Source organism: Aethalodelphis obliquidens, unplaced genomic scaffold (assembly GCF_003676395.1).
Source record: "Aethalodelphis obliquidens isolate GAN/ISIS:26980383/991018 unplaced genomic scaffold, ASM367639v1 scaffold6, whole genome shotgun sequence".
In the NCBI taxonomy this organism is placed as follows: Eukaryota; Metazoa; Chordata; class Mammalia; order Artiodactyla; family Delphinidae; genus Aethalodelphis; species Aethalodelphis obliquidens.
In genome coordinates this window covers 47,993,725-48,017,858 of record NW_020837950.1, presented here as the reverse complement: position 1 = coordinate 48,017,858, position 24,134 = coordinate 47,993,725, and the positions used below count along the sequence as shown (strand labels likewise).

The 24,134-nt window shown below is 39.5% G+C and overlaps 1 long non-coding RNA gene across 1 annotated transcript in view; it reads left to right on the top strand.

Annotated features, from left to right (window-relative positions):
- The window catches only part of LOC113619024 (uncharacterized), a 354,176-nt gene that overhangs the window by 13,271 nt on the left and 316,771 nt on the right, over positions 1 to 24,134 (top strand). The window contains exons 3-4 of the long non-coding RNA XR_003432251.1: positions 23,292 to 23,398; positions 23,823 to 23,894. This is a non-coding gene — a long non-coding RNA (uncharacterized LOC113619024). The remainder of the gene's footprint in view (positions 1 to 23,291; positions 23,399 to 23,822; positions 23,895 to 24,134) is intronic.

Below are 24,134 nucleotides of genomic sequence, written 5' to 3'. Positions count from 1 at the left end.
CAACGGTGAAAAACTGAAAGCATTTCCTCTAAGATCAGGAACAAGACAAAGATGTCCACTCTCAGCAGTATTATGCAACATAGTTTTGGAAGTCCTAGCCACAGCAATCAGAGAAGAAAAAGAAATAAAAGGAATACAAATTGGAAAAGAAGAAGTAAAACTGTCACTCTTTGCAGATGACATGATACTCTACATAGAAAATCCTAAAGATGCTACCAGAAAACTACTATAGCTAATCAATGTATTTGGTAAAGTTGCAGGATACAAAGTTAATGCACAGAAATCTCTTGCATTCCTGTACACTAATGATGAAATATATGAAAGAGAAATTAAGGAAACACTCCCATTTACCATTACAACAAAAATAATTAAATACCTAGGAATAAACCTACCTACGGAGATGAAAGACCTGTATGTAGAAAACTATAAGACATGATGAAAGAAATTAAAGATGATACCAACAGATGGAGAGATATACCATGTTCTTGTATTGGAAGAATCAATATTGTGAAAATGTCTATACCACCCAAAGCAATCTACAGATTCAGTGCAATCCCTATCAAATTACCAATGGCATTTTTTTATGGAACTAGAACAGAAAATCTTAAAATTTGTATGGGGACAGAAAAGACCCCGAATAGCCTCAAGCAGTCTTGAGGGAGAAAAACGGAGCTGGAGGAATCAGACTCCCTGACTTCAGACTATACTACAAAGCTACAGTAATCAAGACAATATGGTACCGGCACAAAAACAGAAACATAGATCAATGGAACAAGATAGAAAGCCCAGAGATAAACCCACACACCTATGGTCAACTGATCTATGACAAAGGAGGCAAAGATATATAATGGAGAAAAGACAGTCTCTTCAATAAGTGGTACTGAGAAAACTGGACAGCTACATGTAAAAGAATGAAGTTAGAACACACCCTAACACTATACACAAAAATAAACTCAAAATAGATTAGAGACCTAAATGTAAGACTGGACACTATAAAATTCTTCGAGGAAAACATAGGAAGAACACTCTTTGACATAAATCACAGCAAAATCTTTTTTCATCCACCTCCTAGAGTAATGGAAATAAAAACAGAAATAAACAAATGGAACTAATGAAACTTCAAAGCTTTTGCATAGCAAAGGAAACCATAAACGAGACAAAAAGACAACTCTCAGAATGGGAGAAAATATTTACAAACGAATCAACAAAGGATTAATCTCCAAAATATACAAACAGCTCATGCAGCTCAATATTAAAAAAACAAACAACCCAATCCCAAAACGGGCAGAAGACCTAAATAGACATTTCTCCAAAGAAGACATACAGATGGCCAATAAGCACATGAAAAGCTCCTCAACATCACTAATTATTAGAGAAATGCAAATCAAAACTACAATGAGATATCACCTCACACCAGTTAGAATGGGCATCATCAGAACATCTATAAACAACAAATACTGGAGAGGGTTTGAAGAAAAGGAAACCCTCTTGCACTCTTCGTGGGAATGTACATTGATACAGCCACGATGGAGAACAGTATGGAGGTTCCTTAAAAAACTAAAAATAAAATTGCCATATGATCCAGCAATCCCACTACTGGGCATATACCCAGGGAAAACCATAATTCAGAAAGACACATGCACCCCAATGTTCACTGCAGCACTATTTACAATAGCCAGGTCATGGAAGCAACCTAAATGCCCATTGACAGACGAATCAATAAAGAAGATGTGGTACATATATACTATGGAATATTACTCAGCCATAAAAAGGAATGAAATTGGGTCATTTGTAGAGACGTGGGTGGATCTAGAGACTGTCATACAGAGTGAAGTAAGTCAGAAAGAGAAAAACAAATATTGTATATTAACACATATATGTGGAACCTAGAACAACGGTACAGATGAACCGGTTTGCAGGGCAGAAGTTGAGACACAGATGTAGAGAACAAACGTATGGACACCAAGAGGGGAATGCCATGGGGGGCTGGGGTGGGATGAATTGGGCGATTGGGATTGACATGTATACACTGATGTGCATAAAATTGATGATTAATAAGAACCTGCTGTATTAAAAAAAATTTGTTTTGCCAATATGATGGGTATAAAATGGTAATTCACACACACACACACAAAAGACTGAGGAGAGAGAAAAATTAGCAGATTTAAATGAAGTATTCCGTCAAGGCTGTTAGCAAAGCAGTAAAATGTGTGTATGTCTATCCTAGCATTTACCACGTTATATTGATAGTAATTCCTTTGTTTATGTGTTTGTCTCTCCAACTGGAATATAAGTTTCCAGAAGGAAGATCCACTATTATCCTTCATGCTTTACAAACTGCTAGGTATGTAGGAGGTACATAATCAACGTTTGAGCTGATTCAGCTATATCTAATTTTTTATTAGGTTTGGGTTGAAAGTCCTTATCCTGTGAGGCTTATTCTGTTTCTATGCTTATTTTGGAGCCTCCTGCTCTGTTTAGTTTCCTATTAAAAATATCTTTGGAAAATTTCCATCTTATAGCAAGTAAACTAAGAGCAAAAAGATGTTTGCCAAACTTTAATCAGAATAGAGAGGGAGCAGTAAGTCCCTGATTACCAAACCCTTTTGCAGAGTTCATGTAGGACAGAATTCAGGTAGGGAATAGAGATATGGAAGACCCTGGAGATGCAAATTGTAGGCCTTCTGTGCATACTAACCAGCTCCTTTCTACTTCTGCAACCCATTAGACACAGTATCTAGTAAAAACTAAAAAACAAAATCAGAATTCTATGATTCTTTGTCTTCCTAAATATTAAAATTGTAGATAGTCTTTAAGTCATAATTTCTGAGACTTTGTCCGACTTTTAATTTCCACATCATTAATTGACACTCATAAATAAAATGGGTACTGTTATATTCAGCAGCTGAGAATGATTATTCTGAGCCATTAGAGGAAGAGGACCAATAGCTCAGTTTTGGCCCCATTGTCACCTTTTTCTGAACAACAGTGACAATTTATTCAGTTGAATCTTTTTTTTTAACATCTTTATTGGAGTATAATTGCTTTACAATGGTGTGTTAGTTTCTGCTCCATAACAAAGCGAATCAGCCATACATATACACATGTTCCCATATCTCTTCCCTCTTGCGTCTCCCTCTCCTCCCACCCTCCCTATCCCACCCCTCCAGGCGGTCGCAAAGCACGGAGCTGATCTCCCTGTGCTATGAGGCTGCTTCCCACTAGCTATCTACCTTACGTTTGTATTCAGTTGAATCTTGACATAACATTTTTATAGATATGAGGCAGTGTTCTAGAAAAATAAAAGTTCTGTTGAAATGTAAGAGGTATAGGCCTCATAAACTTAGTTGCAATTGGGCAAAGGTAAAAATCATCCGGCATGTCCCTCATGGCACAATTTTGGCATTGACAATACACTAGCTTTAGCGTGTTCAATTTATCTGTGAGATTCATTTATCAGGGAAGGTAAAAATAAAGTGTTGATACAAATTGCTAGACATGTATTTTCAAATTGCATGACATATATTTTCAAACTGCACCAATTAGATGTACCTACATTTTTTATAGTCTTTAGCCTTCTGAGAATGTACAGTTTTGTTTTATTTTAACATCTTTATTGGAGTATAATTGCTTTACAATGTTGCGTTAGTTTCTGCTGTATAACAAAGTGACTCAGCTATCCATGTACATATATCCCCATATCCCCCGCCTCTTGCATCTCCCTCCCACCCTCCCTATCCCACCCCTCTAGGTGGTCACAAAGCACGGAGCTGATCTCCCTGTGCTATGCAGCTGGTTCCCACTAGCTATCTATTTTACATTTGGTAGTATATGTAAGTCCATGCCACTCTCTCACTTCTTCCCAGCTTACCCTTCCCCCTTCCTGTGTCCTGAAGTCCATTCTCTACATCTGCGTCTTTATTCCTGTCCTGCCCCTAGGTTCTTCAGAACCATTTTTTTTTAAGATTCCATATATATGTGTTAGCATACGGTATTTGTTTTCTGAGAATGTACACAGCTTACTCTCATATAGCTCTTCAGAAATCCATTATATGCAAAAGTACGGGCTGCCTATATTTATTTTCTTTGATAGTTACCTCTTTTCTCAAGTTGTACTTGAATATCTTCAGTTTTTCTTGCTTTAATGATGTCTTGCTGTTTTCTATTTCTGCCTCTTAATAACCTTATCTGTCGAGAACACAACTGAGAATAAAGAACCAAACAAAAGACCTTCTGAAAGACTCCTGAGCATTATAGTTTCCTCTACTCAGAAAAAAATGCTGCTTGGGTCCTTACTCAGAGTCTGTTTATTCACAATCTATTCACATTCTAACAATCTTGGTGCAAAAAGACACCTATATATTGTTTAAATTCTGTATGCAAGGTGGTTGTGTATGGAATGATTTATGTGAAGGGGCACAAAGAATATTGAGACTCTTCTTATTCTCAGGTGGTTAAACCGTAATAAGCCCTATAAAGCATTTACACAACTAAGAGTAAAGCAGTGTGGAATGAGGAAAGTGTCATAAGGAATTACAAACGAAGTCCTTTGTAGTTCAGAAGAGAGGGAGATTACTTAGTTACCGAACTTCCTTAACAGTATACATCTGAAATAGCAAATTTAGAAGAGGGAAGAACTGCTATATGCAGGCATGCTGTCAGCCACTGCCATTACAGCTGATAAGTTAACATCAAGAAGTAAGTTAGCAATATTCTAGAAAGCAGGTATGTGAACTTAAAATATCCAGGAGCCACATAATGTAAGGTCAACTTTTAGAGGCTTTGAGGACATCATTGAATAATGCAATAATCAGTGCTGTAAAATGATTCATAGACTTTAAAATTAGAAGTTCTCTTAAAGCTTGTCTAGGCTCCACATTTTATTAATGACATTTAGAAAGGGTAAGTTACTTGCCTCAGTCTAGCGGGGGTGAGGGGCTCATACCTGACTCCTTTTTACTCTTTCCCTCACCTTTCCCATTCTTCCCACCTGCCATCTCCACCTAGGCAATCACCTTGTCTTTTTGCCTCCATTTTCCTCAAATTTATATTCCCTTTTCCATTTCAGTTTTCACTGCCTTATATCAGACCTTTGATATCTCTTGCCTGGAATTCTTCCATGGATTCCTAACTCATCTTTCTCCTTCTATTTCTGATCCTTCTTAAATCTATATACCACTTACCCAGCCAGAGACATCTGGCTGAAATGCAAATCTGATGGTAACATTCACTGACTTCATTGCAACAGCTTCCCATTGCCTGCAAGATGAACTTCGAACTCCTATCCAGCCCTTCCCTGCTTTCTACCACTCCTTATACTATATATATAATGGGGGGGAGGCGGGGTTTGGCACATTGTCCCCCTCTTCCTCCTCACTCTCTCTCAAAATTCACTTGGATAAAATCTCAACCTTTAGGAGTCAGTTCATATGCCATCCCCTCCAGGAAGCCCAGGTTTAGGTAGAGGAGGTCTTCCCTATCCAGTGATGGATTTTCATTATATCCTATTATTGGACTGACTTATACTATAATTACGTATTTGGCTACCCTGTTTGAATGTGAACTCTTTGACAGACCTTGTTTTATCCATCTTTGTATACCGAAGACCATATTAGGTGCTCAATTTTAGGACATATCAGATGTCCAATCATTGTGGTTGAATGCATGCACAGTTCTTGGAAATAAAGCTACCTGAATATTAACGGTCAGGCAAGTGTTCTTCCTCTCATACTCTCGGTTCGTGAAACTGGCTGTGAACCAGAATCACCTGGGAAGATTTTTTTTTTTTTTTTGCGGTACGCGGGCCTCTCACTGCTGTGGCCTCTCCCGTCGTGGAGCACAGGCTCTGGACGCGCAGGCCCAGCGGCCGTGGCTCACGGGCCCAGCCGCTCCGCAGCATGTGGGATCTTCCCGGACTGGGGCACGAACCCGCGTCCCCTGAATCGGCAGGCAGACTCTCAACCACTGCGCCACCAGGGAAGCCCCTGGGAAGATTTTTAAAAGCACAGATTTCTGGGCTTCACTCCTGCCTTAGTAAATCAGAATATCTTCTCCATATTTTTATGAGGTTTTCTCAGGTGATTCTTATGAGTTAACCTGGAACCTGATCTCAGGCTGGAGTTTGTTAATCACTGCACAATGGTTCTTATCATGAGCCTTTAAGAATAAACAATTTAAGAAGTCAAAGTGGGCTTCCCTGGTGGCGCAGTGGTTGGGCGTCCGCCTGCCGAGGCAGGGGACACGGGTTCGTGGCCCGGTCCGGAAAGATGCCACATGCTGTGGAGTGGCTGGGCCCGTGAGCCACGGCCGCTGAGCCTGCGCGTCCGGAGCCTGTGCTCCACAACAGGAGAGGCCACAACAGTGAGAGGCCCACGTACCGCAAAAAAAAAAAAAAAAAAAAAGGAGTCAAAGTAATAGATAATAACAGATAATAAAATAATAGATTTAGAAAGATTTGCATTCAGAATAGTTAAACTTCTCTCAAATGTGTTAGTTGAAGGATAAACATCCAGCTCTTGAGAAATCTGCTCACCATAATTCATTCACTAGTGATTCTGGAGAGACAAGGTTTTAATTTTTGATAACATTACTCAAAGTTTTTTTTCCTTTTCTAACTCCTTTGAAATGGATTTTATTTCTCATATTAGTTTTCTTTATGTGGTCACTTAATATCTTTTCTACTTTTTCCATTTATAATTAGGTAAATACCATTCCTTCATGTTTAAAGTCTCCACTTCTAATGAAATGTATCTTTTTATAGCGTTTGCTTTTTAAAACTCTTGATACTTCATTCATCTGCTCTGTGGGTTGGTTAGTGTCTGCAATGTACCTAAACATTTCTGTTTATAAGAGAAGTGGGTCCTGCTTTCATCTCGCCATCACATTGAGCCATTTGGTTTCTGTGGTTTGTCAGGGTGCTGCTGAGGAGAGGAACTGGTGTGGGTGGGAGTTTGGCTGACTTCACAGTTTTCCATATGCATGTGCTCCTCATGCTTGAGCTGGAAGCTTGTCTCCACAGGCAGACGTGGGAGCAGGAAGACAGCCACTGTGTAGGTGGTTTTGAAGAAACCTCACTCTGCTTTCTCTGTGCCCAGCTGGTTTTAAGTTTCTGGGCAGTAGTGCTAAAACAGCCTTCAAGTTTTGCCTTTGATATAGTAAGATTTCAGGTCTGTGTTCAATATTGCCCTTGGTTCTGGACCTATATTTTCATGTATTTTACAAGACTGTTTATCTCCAGCTTTGGTGTTCCATTAGATACATTTCATGCACATGTTTATTATTTTTAGTTTTAATTATGTAATTGGGTGCAAATCTAATGATCTCCCAATGAAAATTTATACTACTCTCACCCTAATTGTGGGGGAGGGAATGAACTGGTTATAATTTTTGTTTGTGTTATGATTTACATGGACTTAAGTTACATTCTGCATGAAAGGCATGATACTCTTAAGTTTTTTGTAAAATACCCCCTGAAGTTTATAGCTTTCGGGTCACCAAGAATATAGGCCAACTTAACATTTACATCTTCTGATATATTTTTCTTGTTGTTTTGCTACCTAGCAACACATACTTAACAGATCCTCCTTGTTGTCAGGTGCTTAAAATCTAATAGGGACTATAAAACATTTACACAACTAAGAATAAGTGTTTTGGAGTTGAGAAAATATCAAAACAATTTAATGGAACATCTCTAGGGTCTTCAAAGATTGCTATTCTGAAAAAACATCTTCGTTCTGCCTTGTTCTAGACCTACACTGGCTGACTCATGTAAGGAGAGGAGGGCAATTATGGTTAGAAACCATATGATTGTTTACATTTGTTAACTGGTTACTGTATAGTCCTGAGCATTTAAATGACGCAGTACTCAGCAATTTTTATTTAAGTGTTGGTGAACTGCTTCACTTTGGTTATTTAATGAAATGTCCTTTATTAAATTTTGCTTGGCTTTTCTGTATATCTCCAGGAAAATCTGCATTATAATCTTGCATATTAACTTACCATATTAGGTTTCAAGGTTAAAACCTTAAACCTATTATTAGTTAGGTTTAAAAATCCATAAAGGGGCTTCCCTGGTGGCGCACTGGTTGAGAGTCTGCCTGCCAATGCAGGGGACACGGGTTCGTGCCCCGGTCCGGGAAGATCCCACATGCTGCAGAGCGGCTGGGCCCGTGAGCCATGGCCGCTGAGCCTGCGCATCCGGAGCCTGTGCTCCGCAACGGGAGAGGCCCCAACACTGAGAGGCCCGTGTACCGCAAAAAAAAAAAAAAAAAAAAAATCCATAAAGGCCTATGACTTTCTCCAAGGTAGTACATATTTAGGTAATGTAGGTGGTCTCTTTTAAAGTGATAGTAATAGTAGCTACATGCTGTGCTAATGTATCTTCCCAATGCTGAAAAAAATGGACAGTTTTACATGTATATGTTATATATATATGTATATTAAAATTCTTATTAAGATTAAAAAATTTTTTAAAATAAATTTTATTTATTTATTTAGGCTACGTTGGGTCTTTGTTGCCATGTGTGGGCTTTTCTCTAGTTGCAGCGAGCGGGGGTACTCTTCGTTGTGGTGTGCAGGATTCTCATTGTGGTGGCTTCTCTTGTTGCGGAGCACGGGCTCTAGGTGCGCAGGCTTCAGTAGTTGTAGCACGCAGGCTCAGTAGTTGTGGCTTGCAGGCTCTAGAGTGCAGGCTCAGTAGTTGTGGTGCATGGGCTTAGTTGCTCCATGGCATGGGATCTTCCCGGACCAGGGATCGAACCTGTGTCCCCTGCATTGGCAGGCAGATTCTTAACAAAGGCACCACCAGGGAAGTCCCTAAGGTTAAAAAATCTTGATAGAAGTTTTATTTGTTTTTATTATTAAAAAAATTTTTTTTATCAGTTCTTTCATTGTTTTATAGATAAGCGCTGTAGCACTTTTTTTAAAATTGGAGTATAATTGCTTTATAATGTTGTGTTAGTTTCTGCTGTAAAATGAAATGAATCAGCTATATGTATACCTATATCCCCTCCCTCTTAGACTTCCCCCCCCCCCCCCCCCCCCCCCCCCCCCCTAGGTCATCACAGAGCACTAAGGTGAGCTTCCTGTGCTTTATAGCATGGTCCCACTAGCTATCTATTTTACACATGGTAGTGTATATATGTCAATCCTGATCTCCTAATTGGTCCCACCCTCCCCTTCCCCACTGTGTCCACATGTCCATTCTCTACGTCTACGTCTCTATTCCTGCCCTGCAAATAGGTTCATCTGTACCATTTTTCTACATTCCACATATATGTGTTAATATACGATATTTGTTTTGCTCCTTCTGGCTTACTTCACTCTGTATGAAAGACTCTAGGTCCATCCACATCTCTACAAATGACCCAATTTCATTCCTTTTTATGGCTGAGTAATATTCCATTGTATGTATGTACCACATCTTCTTTATCCATTCATCTGTTATTGGACATTTAGGTTGATTTCATGCCCTGGCTATTGTAAATAGTGCTGCAATGAACATTGGTGTACATGTGTCCTTTTGAATTATGGTTGTCTCAGGGTACATGCTCAGTTGTGGGATTGCTGGGTCATATGGTAGTTCTATTTTTAGTTGTTTAAGGAACCTCCATACTGTTCTCCAAAGTGGCTGTATCAATTTACATTCCCACCAACAGTGCAAGAGGGTTCCCTTTTCTCCACACCCTGTCCAGCATTTATTGTCTGTAGATTTTTTGATGATGGCCATTCTGACTGGTGTGAGGTGATACCTCACTGTAGTTTCGATTTGCATTTCTCTAATAATTAGTGATGTTGAGCATCTTTTCTTGTGCCTCTTGGCCATCTATATGTCTCCTTTGGGTCTTCTATTTAGGTCTTCTATTTAGGTCTCTATTTAGGTCTTCCTAAACTTAGGTCTTCCGCCCATTTTTTACTTGGGTCATTTGCTTTTTTTTTTGATATTGAGCTCCATGAACTGTTTGTATATTTTGGAGATTAATTCTTTGTCTGTTGCTTTGTTTGAAAATATTTTCTCCCATTCTGAGGGTTGTCTTTTCATCTTGTTACTTTGTTGTGCAAAAGCTTTTAAGTTTAATTAGGTCCCATTTTTTTTTATATTAATTACTCTAGGAGGTGCGTCAAAAAAGATCTTGGTGTGGTTTATGTAAAAGAGTGTTTTTCCTATTTTTCCCTCCAAGAGTTTCATAGTGCCCAGTCTTACATGTAGGTCTTTAGTCCATTTTGAGTTTATTTTTGTGTATGGTGTTAGGCAGTATTCTAATTTCATTCTTTTACATGTAGCTGTCCAGTTTTCCCAGCACCACTTATTGAAGAGGCTGTCTTTTCTCCATTGTGTGTTCTTGCCTCCTTTGTCATAAATTAGGTGACCATATGTGCATGGGTTTATCTCTGGGCTTTCTATCTTGTACCATTGATCTATATTTCTGTTTTTTTGCCAGTACCATACTATCTTGATTACTGTAGCTTCGTAGTACAGTTTGAAGTTGGGGGAGCCTGATTCCTCCAGCTTTGTTTTGCTTTCTCAGGATTGCTTTGGCTATTCAGGGTCTTTTGTGTTTCCATACAAATTGTAAAATTTTTTATTCTAATTCTGTGAAGAATGCCACTGGTAATTTGATAGAGATTGCATTGAATCTGTAGATTGTTTTGGGTAGTATAGTCATTTTCACAATATTGATTCTTCCAATCCAAGAACATAGTATATTTATCCATCTATTTATGTCATCTTTGATTTTTTTCATCAGTGTTTTACAGTTTTCTGAGTACAGGTCTTTTGCCTCCTTAGGTAGGTTTATTCCTAGGTATTTTATTCTTTTTGTTGTGATGGTAAATGGGAGTGTTTCCTTAATTTCTCTTTCTGATTTTTCATTGTTAGTGTATAGGAATGCAAGAGATTTCTGTGCATTAATTTTGTGTCCTGAAACCTTACCAAATTCATTGATTAGTGGTAGTAATTTTCTGGTGGCATCTTTAGGATTCTCTATGTATAGTATCATGTCATCTGCAAACAGAGACAGTTTTACTTTTTCTTTTCCCATTTGTATTCCTTTTATTTCTTTTATTTCTTTCTGATTGCTGTGGCTAGGACTTCCAGAACTATGTTGAATGAGAGTGGTGAGAGTGAACATCCTTGTCTTGTTCCTGATCTTAGTGGAAATGGTTTCAGTTTTTCACCATTGAGAATGATGTTTGCTGTGGGTTTGTCATATATGGCCTTTATTATGTTGAGGTAGGTTCCCTCTATGCCTATTTTCAGGAGAATTTTTATCATAAATTGATGTTGAATTTTGTCAAAAGCTTTTTCTGCATCTATTGAGAGGATCATATGCTCTTTATTCCTCAGTTTGTTAATATGGTGTATCACATTGATTGATTTGCATATATTGAAGAATTCTTGCATCCCTGGGATAAATCCCACTTGATCATGGTGTATGATCCTTTTCATGTGTTGTTGGATTCTGTTTTCTAGTATTTTGTTGAGAATTTTTGCGTCTGTGTTCATCAGTGCTATTGGTCTGTAATTTTCTTTTTTTGTGATATCTTTCTCTGGTTTTGGTATCAGGGTGGTGGTGGCCTCGTAGAACAGATTTGGGAGTGTTCCTCCCTCTGCAATTTTTCAAAGAGTTTGAGAAGGATAGGTGTTAGGTCTAGTCTAAATGTTTGATAGAATTCGCCTGTGAAGCCATCTGGTCCTGTCTTTTGTTTGTCGGAAGTTTTTATTTAATAAATTTATTTATTTTGTTTATTTATTTTTGGCTGCATTGGGTCTTCGTTGCTGTGCGCAGGCTTTCTCTAGTTGCGGCGAGCGGGGGCTACTCTTCGTTCCGGTGCACAGGCTTCTCATTGTGGTGGCTTCTCTTGTTGCAGAGCACGGGCTCTAGGCACGTGGGCTTCAGCAGTTGTGGCACGTGGGCTCAGTAGTTGTGGCGCACGGGCTTAGTTGCTCCGTGGCATGTGGGATCTTCGTGGACCAGGGCTCAAACCCATGTTCCCTGCATTGGTAGGCTGATTCTTAACTACTGCGCCACGAGGGAAGCCCCTGTCGGAAGTTTTTAAATCACAGTTTCAATTTCAGTACTTGTGCTTGGTCTGTTTATATTTTCTAATTCTTCCTGGTTCAATCTTGGAAAATTGTACCTTTCCAAAAATTTGCCCATTTCTTCGAGGTTGTCCATTTTATTGGCATACAGTTTTTTGTAGTAGTCTCTTACAATCCTTTGTATTTCTGTGGTGTCAGTTGTGATATCTCCTTTTTCATTCCTCTCCCTTTTTATCGTGATGAGTCTGGCCAAAGATTTATCAAATTTTGTTTCTCTTCTCAAAGAACCAACTTTTAGTTTTATTGATCTTTCCTATTGTTTTTTTTGTTTCTATTTCATTTATTTCTGCTCTGATCTTTATGATTTCTTTCCTTCTACTGACTGTGGATTTTCTTTGTTCTTCTTTCTCTAGTTGCTTTAGGTGTAAGGTTAGATTGTTTATTTGAGATTTTTCTTGTTTCTTGAGGTGAGATTGAATCGCTATAAACTTCCCTCTTAGAACTGCTTCTGCTGCGTCCCATAGGTTTTGGGTCATCGTGTTTTCATTGTCATTTGTTTCTAAGTATTTTTAAATTTCTTCTTTGATTTCTTCAGTGATATCTTGGTTATTTAGTAGCACACTGTTTAGCCTCAGTGAATTTGTGTTTTTTACAGGTTTTTTTTCCTGTAATTGATTTCTAATCTTATAGCGTTGTGGGTGGAAAAGATACTTGATGTAATTTCATTTTTCTTAAATTTTCTGAGGCTTGATTTGTGACCCAAGATGTGACCTACCCTGGAGAATTATCTGTGTGCACTTGAGAAGAAAGTGTATTCTGCCACTTTCAGGTGGAATGGCCTATAAATATCAATTCAATCTACCTGGTCTATTCTATTGTGTCATTTAAAGCTTCTGTTTCCTTATTTATTTTCTGTTTGGATGATATGTCCATTGGTGTAAGTGGGGTGTTAAAGTCCCCTACGATTATTGTGTTACTGTCGATTTCCCCTTTTATGGTTGTTAGCATTTGCTTTATGTATTGAGGTACTCCTATGTTGGGTGCATACATATTTATAATTGTTATATCTTCTTCTTGGATTGATCCCTTCATCATTATGTAGTGTCCTTCCTTGTCTCTTGTAACAATCTTTATTTTAAAGACTATTTTATCGGGCTTCCCTGGTGGCGCAGCTGTTGAGAGTCCGCCTGCCGATGCAGGGGACACGAGTTCGTGCCCCAGACCGGGAAGATCCCACATGCCGCGGAGCGGCTGGGCCCGTGAGCCATGGCCGCTGAGCCTGCGTGTCTGGAACCTGTGCTCCGCAACGGGAGAGACCACAACAGTGAGAGGCCCGCGTACCGCAAAAAAAAAATAATAATAATAAAAAAAATAAAAAAATAAAGACTATTTTATCTGATATGAATATTGCTACTCCAGGTTTCTTTTGATTTTCATTTGCATGGAATATCTTTTTCCATCCCCTCACTTTCAGTCTGTATGTATCCCTAGGTTTGAAGTGGGTCTCTTGTAGACAGCATATACATGGGTCTTGTTTTTGTATCCATTCAGCCAGTCTGTGTCTTTTGGTTGGGGCATTTAATTCATTTACAGTTAAGGCAATTATTGATATGTATGTTCCTATTACCATTTTTTTAATCGGGTTTTTTTTTTGTGAGTCTTTTCCTCCTCTTGTGTTTCCCAGCTAGAGAAATTCCTTTAGCATTTGCTGTAAAACTTGTTTGGTGGTGCTGAATTCTCTTAGCTTTTGCTTGTCTGTAAAGCTTTTGATTTCTCTGTTGAATATGAATGAGATCCTTGCTGGGTAGAGTAATCTTGGTTGTAGGTTTTTGTCTTTCATCACTTTAAGTATATCCTGTCACTCCCTTCTGGCCTGCAAAGTTTCTGCTGAAAACTCTGCTGATAAGCTTATGGGGATTCCTTTATATGTTGTTTTTTGCTTTTCCCTTGCTGCTTTTAATATTTTTTCTTTGTCTTTAATTTTTTCTAGTTTGATTAATATGTGTCTTGGTGTGTTTCTCCTAAGGTTCATCCTGTATGGGACTCTCTGTGCTTCCTGGACTTGGGTGGCTATTTCCTTTCCCATGTTAGGGGAATTTTCGGCTATAATCTTTCAAATATTTTCTCAGGCCCTTCTTTTTCTCTTCTTTTTCTGGGACCGCTGTCATTCGAATGTTGGTGCACTGATTGTCATCTGAGAAGTCTCTGAGATTGTCTTCAATTCTTTTCATTCTTTTTTCTTTATTCTGCTCCTTGGCAGTTATTTCCACTTTTCTGTCTTCCAGCTCACTTACTGGTTCTTCTGCCTCTGGTATTCTGTTATTGATTCCCTGTAGTGTATTTTTCATTTCAATTATTGTATTGTTCATCTCTGTTTGTTTGTTCTTTAGTTTTTCTAGGTCTTTTTTAAACATTTCTTGTATTTTCTCAGTCCATGTCTCTATTCTATTTCTGAGATTATGGATCATCTTTACTATCATTACTCTGAATTCCTTTTCAGGTAGGTTGCCTATTTCCTCTTCATTTATTTGGTCTCATAGATTTTTACCTTTGTCCTTTATCTGTAACATATTGTTTTGTCATCTCATTTTTTTTTTTTTTTTGATGGGTGGGATTGTGTTCCTGTCTTACTGGTTGTTTGGCCTGAGGCTTCCAGCACTGGAGTTTGTAGGCTGTTGGGTAGAGCCGGGTCTTGGTGCTGAGCTGAGGACCTCTGGGAATCCTCACTCTGATGAACATTCCCTAGGGTCTGAGATTCTCTGTTAGTCCAGTGGTTCAGACCTGGAGCTCCCACCACAGGAGCTCAGGCCCGACCCCCAGCTCATGAACCAAGATATTGCAAGCCAAGCTTGGCTGCAAAAAAAAAAAAAAGTAAAAAAGGGAGCAGAACAATAACAAAGAGTATGAAATAAAATAAGTTTAGAAAACTAACAGATATGTTAGAAGAAATAAAAATATAGATGAAACAACAACTGGAAGGTAAAACAGAACCACAATAGCAAAAAAGAGGAAAAAAGAAAGAAAAGCCAGAAAAGGCCTTGGCTGTGGCAGATGGGGCTTAGGCAGGGGCAGGGTTTAGGTGGCAGGAGGGGTCTAGGCTTAGGACCCATGTGGCCAGAAAAGGCCCTGGGGGTGGGGTGGGGCTTAGGTTCAGCATGGCCTCAGAGAGTGGAGGACCAGGCCCAGGACCCCAGCAGGCTCCCTGGGCCCCAGTGGGTGGCAGAAATGCCAGGCACATTCCCCCCACCATTCTCTGATCCCAGAGGATCCCTCCCCATTCTCCTCTCCTCTTCTTCTCCCCCCGTCCTATGCCCCTAGGACCCACGTGGCCAGAGGGTGCCCCGGAAGGCAGGGGACCAGGCCTGGAAGCCCATCAGGCTCCCCAGGGCCCAGGTGGGCAGGGGAAAATAGCTGCGCTTCCTCTGATCCTCTCGTCCCAGAGGGTTCCCCACCCCCGTCTACCTTTCCTCCTCTTCCTCCCTCCTCCCTCCCTCCTATGCCCCTAGGACCAATGCAGCCAGAGGGGGCCTTGAAGCGGGGAGGACCTGACCCGGGAGCCCAGCAGGCTTCCCAGGGCCGGATCGGGCAGGGGAAACACTAGCTGCGTTCCCCCCCGCATCCTCTGAACCCCCGAGGGTCCCTCCAGGTGTGGGGAACTCCTCCCATCCCCCAGCCACCCCTCAGGGGTGCTGGTCCCATCCGGCCTCCTCTTTTCCTCCCCCCTGCTCCCCCCTCCTTCCCCTCACTCCCCGCCACATCCTGCCCAGTTGCTTGGGGGTTCCTCCTGTCCCCTGGGGTGTCGAGTTCCCCCACCAGCATCTGGTAAGTGCCCTAGTTGTGGGGAGACACGAACTCCACATCCTCCCACTCCGCCATCTTGACTCCGCCTGTAGAAGTTGGTTTTAAATACCACATGTAAAAATACAGAGTATAGTTTTTGGGTTGTCATTTAAAAAATTCTTTCAGGTGGAATAATATCCCTCACAACTGTAGCTATTTTGTATTCAAGGACGTAGTCCATTATGAACTATTCCTTAGATAACTGGTCTCAATAGACTTGATATTTTTAAAATGTACTAACAAATATTGAATATACTTTCCCCCCCATCTAAACCAAAAGCATGACTATTATCACTTATTGTAATAATAAGCAATTAAGTAATTGCGCAAGAGATATCTGTTATGAAGTTAGGAAATATGGCATTTTTATATATGTCAGGGCTACAAGTAGAATGACAGCTAAGTTCAAAGCTGGACATTACTTGGTGAATTCATTAGCTTTAGTGCGTCAGTGAAGAGCTGAGGCTCTGTAGACAGACTGAGTTTTAATTTTGATTCTGTCATTCACTAGCAATGTAACCTCCGTCAAGTTTCTGTTTTCCTTGTCTCTAGAGTGGGACTAAGGTACCTACCTCATTGTGATAATTATATGAGAAAATATATGATGTACTTAGCATAGTGCTTGGCACATGGTAAATACTCTGTAAATGTTAGTTAATATGGTAATCAATAACAAGACATTTTAACAAATTACACTTCAAAATTACAGACTGATTATTTATATGGTAGATTGTAAGTTTGTAAGGTATTAGCTACTTTCAGTCAAGTTTATTTGCCTTTAACAAATATACTGTGATTGTAAATGCTTTTTTTTTCTAAGCAGAAGGCTTAAAAACCTTTTTACTTAGAAACTTTCTGATAAAAACTTTATTTTAAAATTGGATTTATAGGATGGTAGAGCCATACTTAAGAGATCATCTCTTCTGCCTATTAATTTACTAGTGAGGAGGCTGAGTCCTATAGAATTTAACTGACTTACTCTAGTTAAAATATAAAAGGAAGAAAAACCCATAAATTTGAACGTTGTCTTTTATGGTGGTAGACATTAGCCCCTCTTGGAAAGAGGAGAAATAGGATGGTCACCTGGATAATAGAGGTCTGATACATTTTTAAAATAAACTCTACAAATATTTAATGATGACATTTTCTTTTTATAGACCATGGTTCTGTTGTCTTGGTGTAATTATTAGTGCCCCTTTCACCCTCAAAAGTGTCTCAGTTTGGACACTATATCATATGCTCTTCCAGTTTAGTAGTGTTTATGCAGGCAAAAAGTAGCAACCGTCTGGTAATTTGTAGACTGGGTAGATCCCAGAATAAACTATTTTTTTCTTGATCTAAAATTGGGAAACGGTTGAAATTACTGGACAATTACTCAATACTTTCTTCATCTTCTGAGTGTAGTCCTCTAGAAGAGAAGTTATTAAACGATAGCTTGACAGGGATGGAAAGATCTATTAATAGCTGGAATTATATGCAAAATGGTGTGTGTGTGTGTGTGTGTGTGTGTGTGTACATTTTTCTGGGAAGTGTGTCCATATTTTCTGTCAGAGTCTCAAAGGCTCTACAACAACTCAAAAGACTAACAAACATTGTTCCACCTTATGTTCCATTCTTACTGGCTGTTGTTGCCCTGCTTCACTTTTTAAATACCAAATTTGTGAGAGACAAGAGGAAATTAATTTCAAATAGTGCTTTTATAACTCAAATACTTCTATAACTTTAAAACTCCTTAGTGAAAATTATTAAATCGAGCCATATGAAATGTTGACAAAAATCACTTGAAGGTGAGGTACCTGATGGGAGAGCTCGTTTACAGGGAAGGAGGAAGATAACACGAAACAGTGGGTTTGGGCCCACCGTTGAAATGAAATGAAATTCATTTGGGCCAGGAAATGGAATTCTTGCCAGTTTTTAACCTGAGGAAATGGCCATTTGATAAGGCTTAACAGAATGACCTCACAAGTGAATTTAATTCAATGAACTGTATTGAGAACACACTTTATGAAATCATTGTACAAAGAGCTGTTCAAGCAATATAAGTATCATTTAGACATCCCTCCCCATTTTAGGAGAATTTGGAGAGCTTTAAATTGGGAAATGGCTAGTTTTTTATTCACTGTGACTCAGGAATATTCTGACACAACACTCAAGGAAAAATAATTTTGATGGGGAAGACAAACATTTAACTAACTCACATAATATACAGCAAAATCAAATAAGCATCAAATGGAGTCTCAAGGAACATGCTGAGGGTCCACAGAGGAAAGGCAGGGTTAATTGTGACTTTAGTGATCAGGAAGGGCTTCACGAGCAGGCAATGATCTCTTGTGGAGAGCAGATGGGTGGACATAACAGATTCAAGGAACTTGATTAGCTGTGATTTTTGTTCTTACTGCTTATCCTCTTTTCCTGCTCTTAATCAAATTTTTTTTTTTTTTTTGCGGTACGCGGGCCTCTCACTGTTGTGCCCTCTCCCGTTGCGGAGCACAGGCTCCGGACGCGCAGGCTCAGCGGCCATGGCTCACGGGCCCAGCCACCCCGCGGCATGTGGCATCTTCCCGGACTGGGGCACGAACCCATGTCCCCTGCATCGGCAGGCGGACCTTCAACCACTGTGCCACCAGGGAAGCCCAAATTTTTTCTTTTTTATTAGCCCCTGTAATTTTTATTGAAATGGGAAAGGATAAAATAATGATATTTTTTAAGATGACCAAGAACAGAAGAGAACATGCTTTTAGAGTGCAAGCACTCAGCTCCCTAGGATAAAGAGTCTAAATATATACTTAAATCCAAATATAGATGGATAGAAGAGTATCTGCTGTGTTCAAGGGAACACACTGACCAGTTGAAGAAGGTTTGCTTTATTCTCTGTTTTTTTAAAAAGTTTTTGAAATGATAGCTATTAGAAAAAAAGGCTTTCAGTTTTTGAAATGATAGCTATTAGAAAAAAAGGCAGTACAATTGCTCAATTTTAAATAACTGCCTATCTTGGGAACAGAGTCCCAGGAGAGGGCTGGCAGAAATGGCTCATGATTTTTTTAGCTGTCTGAATTTTAATTTTACACAGAAGAAAATAGAATCTGTGCAAAGTATGCACAAGTATGTATAGAATTAGAAGGCCTAAGTTGTTAAGTGGGTAAAGATTCCTTCAAAGCATACTTAAACATTCAAGCATAATAATACGCACAAACACACACACACACACAGAGGGTTAGAATTATATATTTTAGCTTAGTAATAAAGAGACACAGTTTCCATCAGGAGAAAAAGGAAAGCATAATATATACTTCCACCCATATATAATAAGTATTTTGGCGGGTGTCAGGAAATAATCCTTATTACTATTTATTTAATTCATAAATATTAAACATCTTTGAAAATTTGATTCTAAAGCTAATTTTCTAGGGCAAATGTTAACAGCATGCAGATGCTGGAGGTCATCTCGCCCAAATTTCTCATTTCACAGTTGAGAAATTGGAGGCCCAGGGAGAGACTAGGTGGCTTGCTCGTCTTCTCTTCCATTGGGTATTCAGCCCCATAGCCTCTCCACTATCTCACTTATTTTCATGAGCTTTCAACATTCATGGCAACCAGTAACAATAAACATTTTATAAGAATATATGAAAATTGAAGTCACTGATTATCGCATTCCAATTCTCTATATATCTTAATTGTTCCAAGAAAAGAAAGAATTTTTAATTTTTCAGTACATGTTTCTTGGATGTAACTCTGTATTTGGAAAGGAAAGAAGAAAATGGAGGCAAATATCAAAATCTTAGTTCTCAAAATAAATAACAGCTATATTGAGATATAATTTACATACCACAAAGTTCACCCTAAAGTGTACAATCCAATGGTTTTTAGTCTGTGCACTATATTGTGCTTACATCACTATTATCTAATTCCAGAATGCTTTCATCGCTTCCTGACAGAGCCCTGTATCCATTAGCAGTTATTTCCCATTCTCTTCCCCCTCCCACAGCCCCTGACAACCACTAACCTACTCTCTATCTCTAAACATTTTCCTATTCTGAACATTTAATATAAATGGAATCATACGTACCCTTTTGTGTGTGGCTTATTTCACTAAGAATAGTTTTCAACGTTTATTCATGTGGTAGCATGTATCAATACTTCTTCCCTTTTAATGGTAGTATTAGTATTCCATTGCAGGGATATAGTATATTTTGTTTAGCCATTCATCATTTAATAGATATTTGAGTTGTTTCCATTTTTTGGTTATTGTGAATGCAAAAATATTTGTGTGTAGGTTTTTGTTATGGATATATGTCTTCAATTTTCTTGTTGTATATGCCTAGGAGTGAAATTGATGATCACATGGTAACTCTATGTTTTACATTTTGAGAAATTACCAGATCTTCCAAAGTGACAGCACCATTTTGCATCCTCACCAGCAATGCATGAGGGTTATAATTTCTCCATATGTTCCCCAACATTTATTAGTCTCTTTTTGATTATAGCCTTCCTAGTAGGTGTGAGGTAAATAGATCACTGTGGTTTTGATACACATTTCATAATGACTAATGACATTGAGCTTCTTTTTGTGTGCTTATTGGCCATTTGCATATGTTCTTTGGAAAAATGTCTGTTCCTTTTTTGCCTATTTTTAATATTGGGTCATTATTTTTTAATTGTTGATTTGTAAAAGTTCTTTATATATTCTGGATACAAGTGCTTCATCGGATATATGATTTGTAAATATTTTCTCCCATTTTGTGGGCTGTCTTTTACTTCTTTAATGATGTCCTTTGAAGCACAAAGGTTTTGAATTTAATGTGTGGTCACTAGGTGACCTTGTAGCCTCAGCCTACCCTGGCAGTAAGCTTCCCACAGCACTCCCATCTTTGACATAGAAGCTGGTTTTTCACAGGTTTCCTGTCCATATCAGGGCCCTCATTCCCTGTGCAGTACCACGTGTGGATTGCTGGGAGCCTGGAAGGTTTCACTGAGCCATTACTTCCTCTTCCAAGCCCTGTGGCCTTCCTGCTCCCAGGGCTCCCATCCCGTGTGCACACCCACTTCTCTTTGCTGGTTAACTATCCTCGGCCCACACTGTGGAGGGATGCCTCCTGCTCTCCCAGTGACCCCAATCAGCTCTGGCTAAAACAACCCAGTGAACTTTTCTGATATCTAGTGGCCTGAACCGTACCTTCTTTAATGAGGTCTGAACCCTGGGGAGGAGAACTCCTTCCAACTTTGTTCTTCCCTGGCTACTGTCCCTCAGCCCTAGAGTAGCACGAAGTTTCCTTACACTTGTTCCTAGGTACTCGTTTATCAGAATTTGATCATTCTTTATATATGCATTCTCTGTTTAACCCACTGTGTGAGTTGGCCTACACTAATACAACAAATACTGCTTGCAAGTCAGAATAAAGTATGTAGTATCTTAAGAGATCTGAATGTGAGATAAGGATTTGTAGCTCACAGTCTGTTGATGGGATCAGGAAAGATTTAATGAGGGAGTGCAATTTGAGATGAATTTTGAAGGATGGATAAGTATTTCCTTTGAATTTGCCATTAGGGAGCTTGTATTTTTAAGGTGGTCACCTCAGATCTCCATTTCAAGGGTTAAAAACATCTACAAACTGAATTGTACTGTTTGTCTCAAACAGCTGCCCTTTACTCCTAACTGACAAGCTCCCCAGGTTTTATTGCTGGTCTGGGTGGATCGCTAGTGAAGGTGTTAGAGATGTGCAGAAGAGATACCTGGGCCTGAGTGGGTACCCCCCCCCTTCCCCCCACCGCCGCCCTACCAGGAGGTTTTTAAATGGTATCATCTCATTAGAATTACGTAACCAAATGTTTAAAAGAAAGACTTTGGTGGAGTGTTTAGAATGGTTAGAAACGAACATCCACAGCCACATGTACCAATTAATTTCCTCTCCAGATATTTTTATACTGTTGGGTAGATGTGGCCTATGTTTTGGAAGGATCCTTTCCTTTGAAGTAGTCATTACACTGTTTTCTTTCCTATATGAATGCCAAGTATACATTACTTTTCATTTCCCTTTTTGCTTGCCAAAGCCTTTTAATTTTCCTTCATCTCTTCACAAATATCTAATAAATAATTATGATGTGCTGAGCTATTCAAAGCATGGTCTCTGCACCTACAGAACTGGCATCATTTGGGAGCTTATTAGAAAAATTCTTGGGCCCCACCTTGAATCAGGATCTCTGGGGGATTGGGCCCCAAATATATGTTTTAACCAGCTCTCTAGGTGATTCTTGTACATACTGAAGTTTGAGAAGCACCAATTAAAATTTGACTGATTACATTTCACTTGAGACACATTCTAGAATTTAAAAAGGATCTGGAATCTTAAGAGCCATTTGATCAATTCAAATCAGGCTTGTGTCTCCAACATCCCTGATGGAGCGTCATCTGACTTCGGCTTGAAATTTTTTTACTGATGGGTGCTTACTACCACACAAGGTAACAACATTTTGGGACAATTCTAATTATTGGAAATTTCTCATATTATGCATTTAACCCAGATTGAATTAATTGTATCTTTTTTTAATATAAAATTTTATTTATTTATTTTTGCTGTGTTGGGTCTTCGTTTCTGTGCGAGGGCTTTCTCTAGTTGTGGCAAGCAGGGGCCACTCTTCATCGCGGTGCGCGGGCCTCTCACTATCGCGGCCTCTCTTGTTGCGGAGCACAGGCTCCAGACACGCAGGCTCAGTAGTTGTGGTTCACGGATCTAGTTGCTCCGTGGCATGTGGGATCTTCCCAGACCAGGGCTCGAACCCGTGTCTCCTGCACTAGCAGGCAGATTCTCAACCACTGCGCCACCAGGGAAGCCCTAATTGTATCTTTTGCTCATTGTTCCTTGTCTTCCTCCTGAGGAGCATGAAATAAATCTGGTTTACTTTATACAGCCCAGATGTTTAGATACTTGAGACCACTGTCTACTCTCTCCTAAGAATTTTCTTCCCAAGAGAGAACGTTCTTAGTCCCTTTACTTTCTGTACTTGATAATGCCTTTTGGATCCTTCCCTCTTACAATGACTTATATATCAATATGCTGCTTAAAATGTCACCTCCAGAGTCAAATATAAAGTGCTTCGTGGAGTTTGTCCCATGAAGGCAATTACGAGACTGCCCTATATGCTGTAGAAAGTAAACCACTCTCTTGGGCTTTAGAAAGTTGAATACCAAGCCCAATTTTGTCATAATGGATATGGACAGATTATGCAGTTTCTGTGGATTCAGTTTTATTTAACAATATGTATTGGGAATACTATGTGGCACTTGAACCTGAGGAAATGCTGATGCTTAGGGAGTAGGCATGGCTATTGAAAAGAATTGAAGTGGAGTTGTCAAAAAAGCAGGAAGGGAACCAGTAGAAAGAGCTGACACATATCTGATTCCCTCTCTTGACAGGTGTATCCTATGAGCTCAGCTTGGACAAGTCGCAGGAACCTGGGCTGGGATCCAAGGCAGGATGTTTCTTACACGAGGGACAAGAGATCTCTGTAGGGAGTCAGTGGGTAATTAGGACATGCAGTGTTCCAATGGTGTGCAAGGTGTAAAAATTAATAAACAGAAACTTCCATTAAAATAGAGTCAGGAGGCCAGAAGGGGAAGCTCTCACACTCTGAGGAAAGCAGAGCTCAGCAGGAAGGAAAATGACTTCCTATTCTTGCCTGGCAAGAGCTCAGCCAATGAGAGACTCTCACAACTCAGCCACTGAAAAGCCCCTATACTTTGAACTCTCAATTCCTCAATGGAGTCTTTTTTACTATAGACCCCCCAACTTCTTTTTCTCCTCTTTAAAAGAGTTCTCTCTTTGTTGCGGTGGGGGGAGACTTGCATGTGGCTCACCATTGTTATAGACCCCAAATTTCAATTCCTTGTTGATCCCAATTAAACCCATTTTTGTTGGAGAAATACCTGGTAGTCTATTTGTTTTAGGTCAACATTTTGGTGGCCCATATGGGGATCCAGAGAAGACCCTTCATGACTTCAGTGCTGGTAAGCAAACAGGTATGGTACTTACATTGAGTACATTTTTATTGCTGCTTTTCTTGAAGACCCTGGGGTTTGAGAGTAAGCCTGGTTTCCAGCCTCTGCTTTTTTGTGTTTTGAAACTCTTCAGGTTTTATTTGGAATGTATTTTAAGGCTTCGCCCTTTCTGATTAAGGCCTTATTCTGTATACAGGTACTCATTTGACACTTTGGCAATAGGTGGTTCCAACTGAAGCTGAAACCGTGCACCTCAGACTG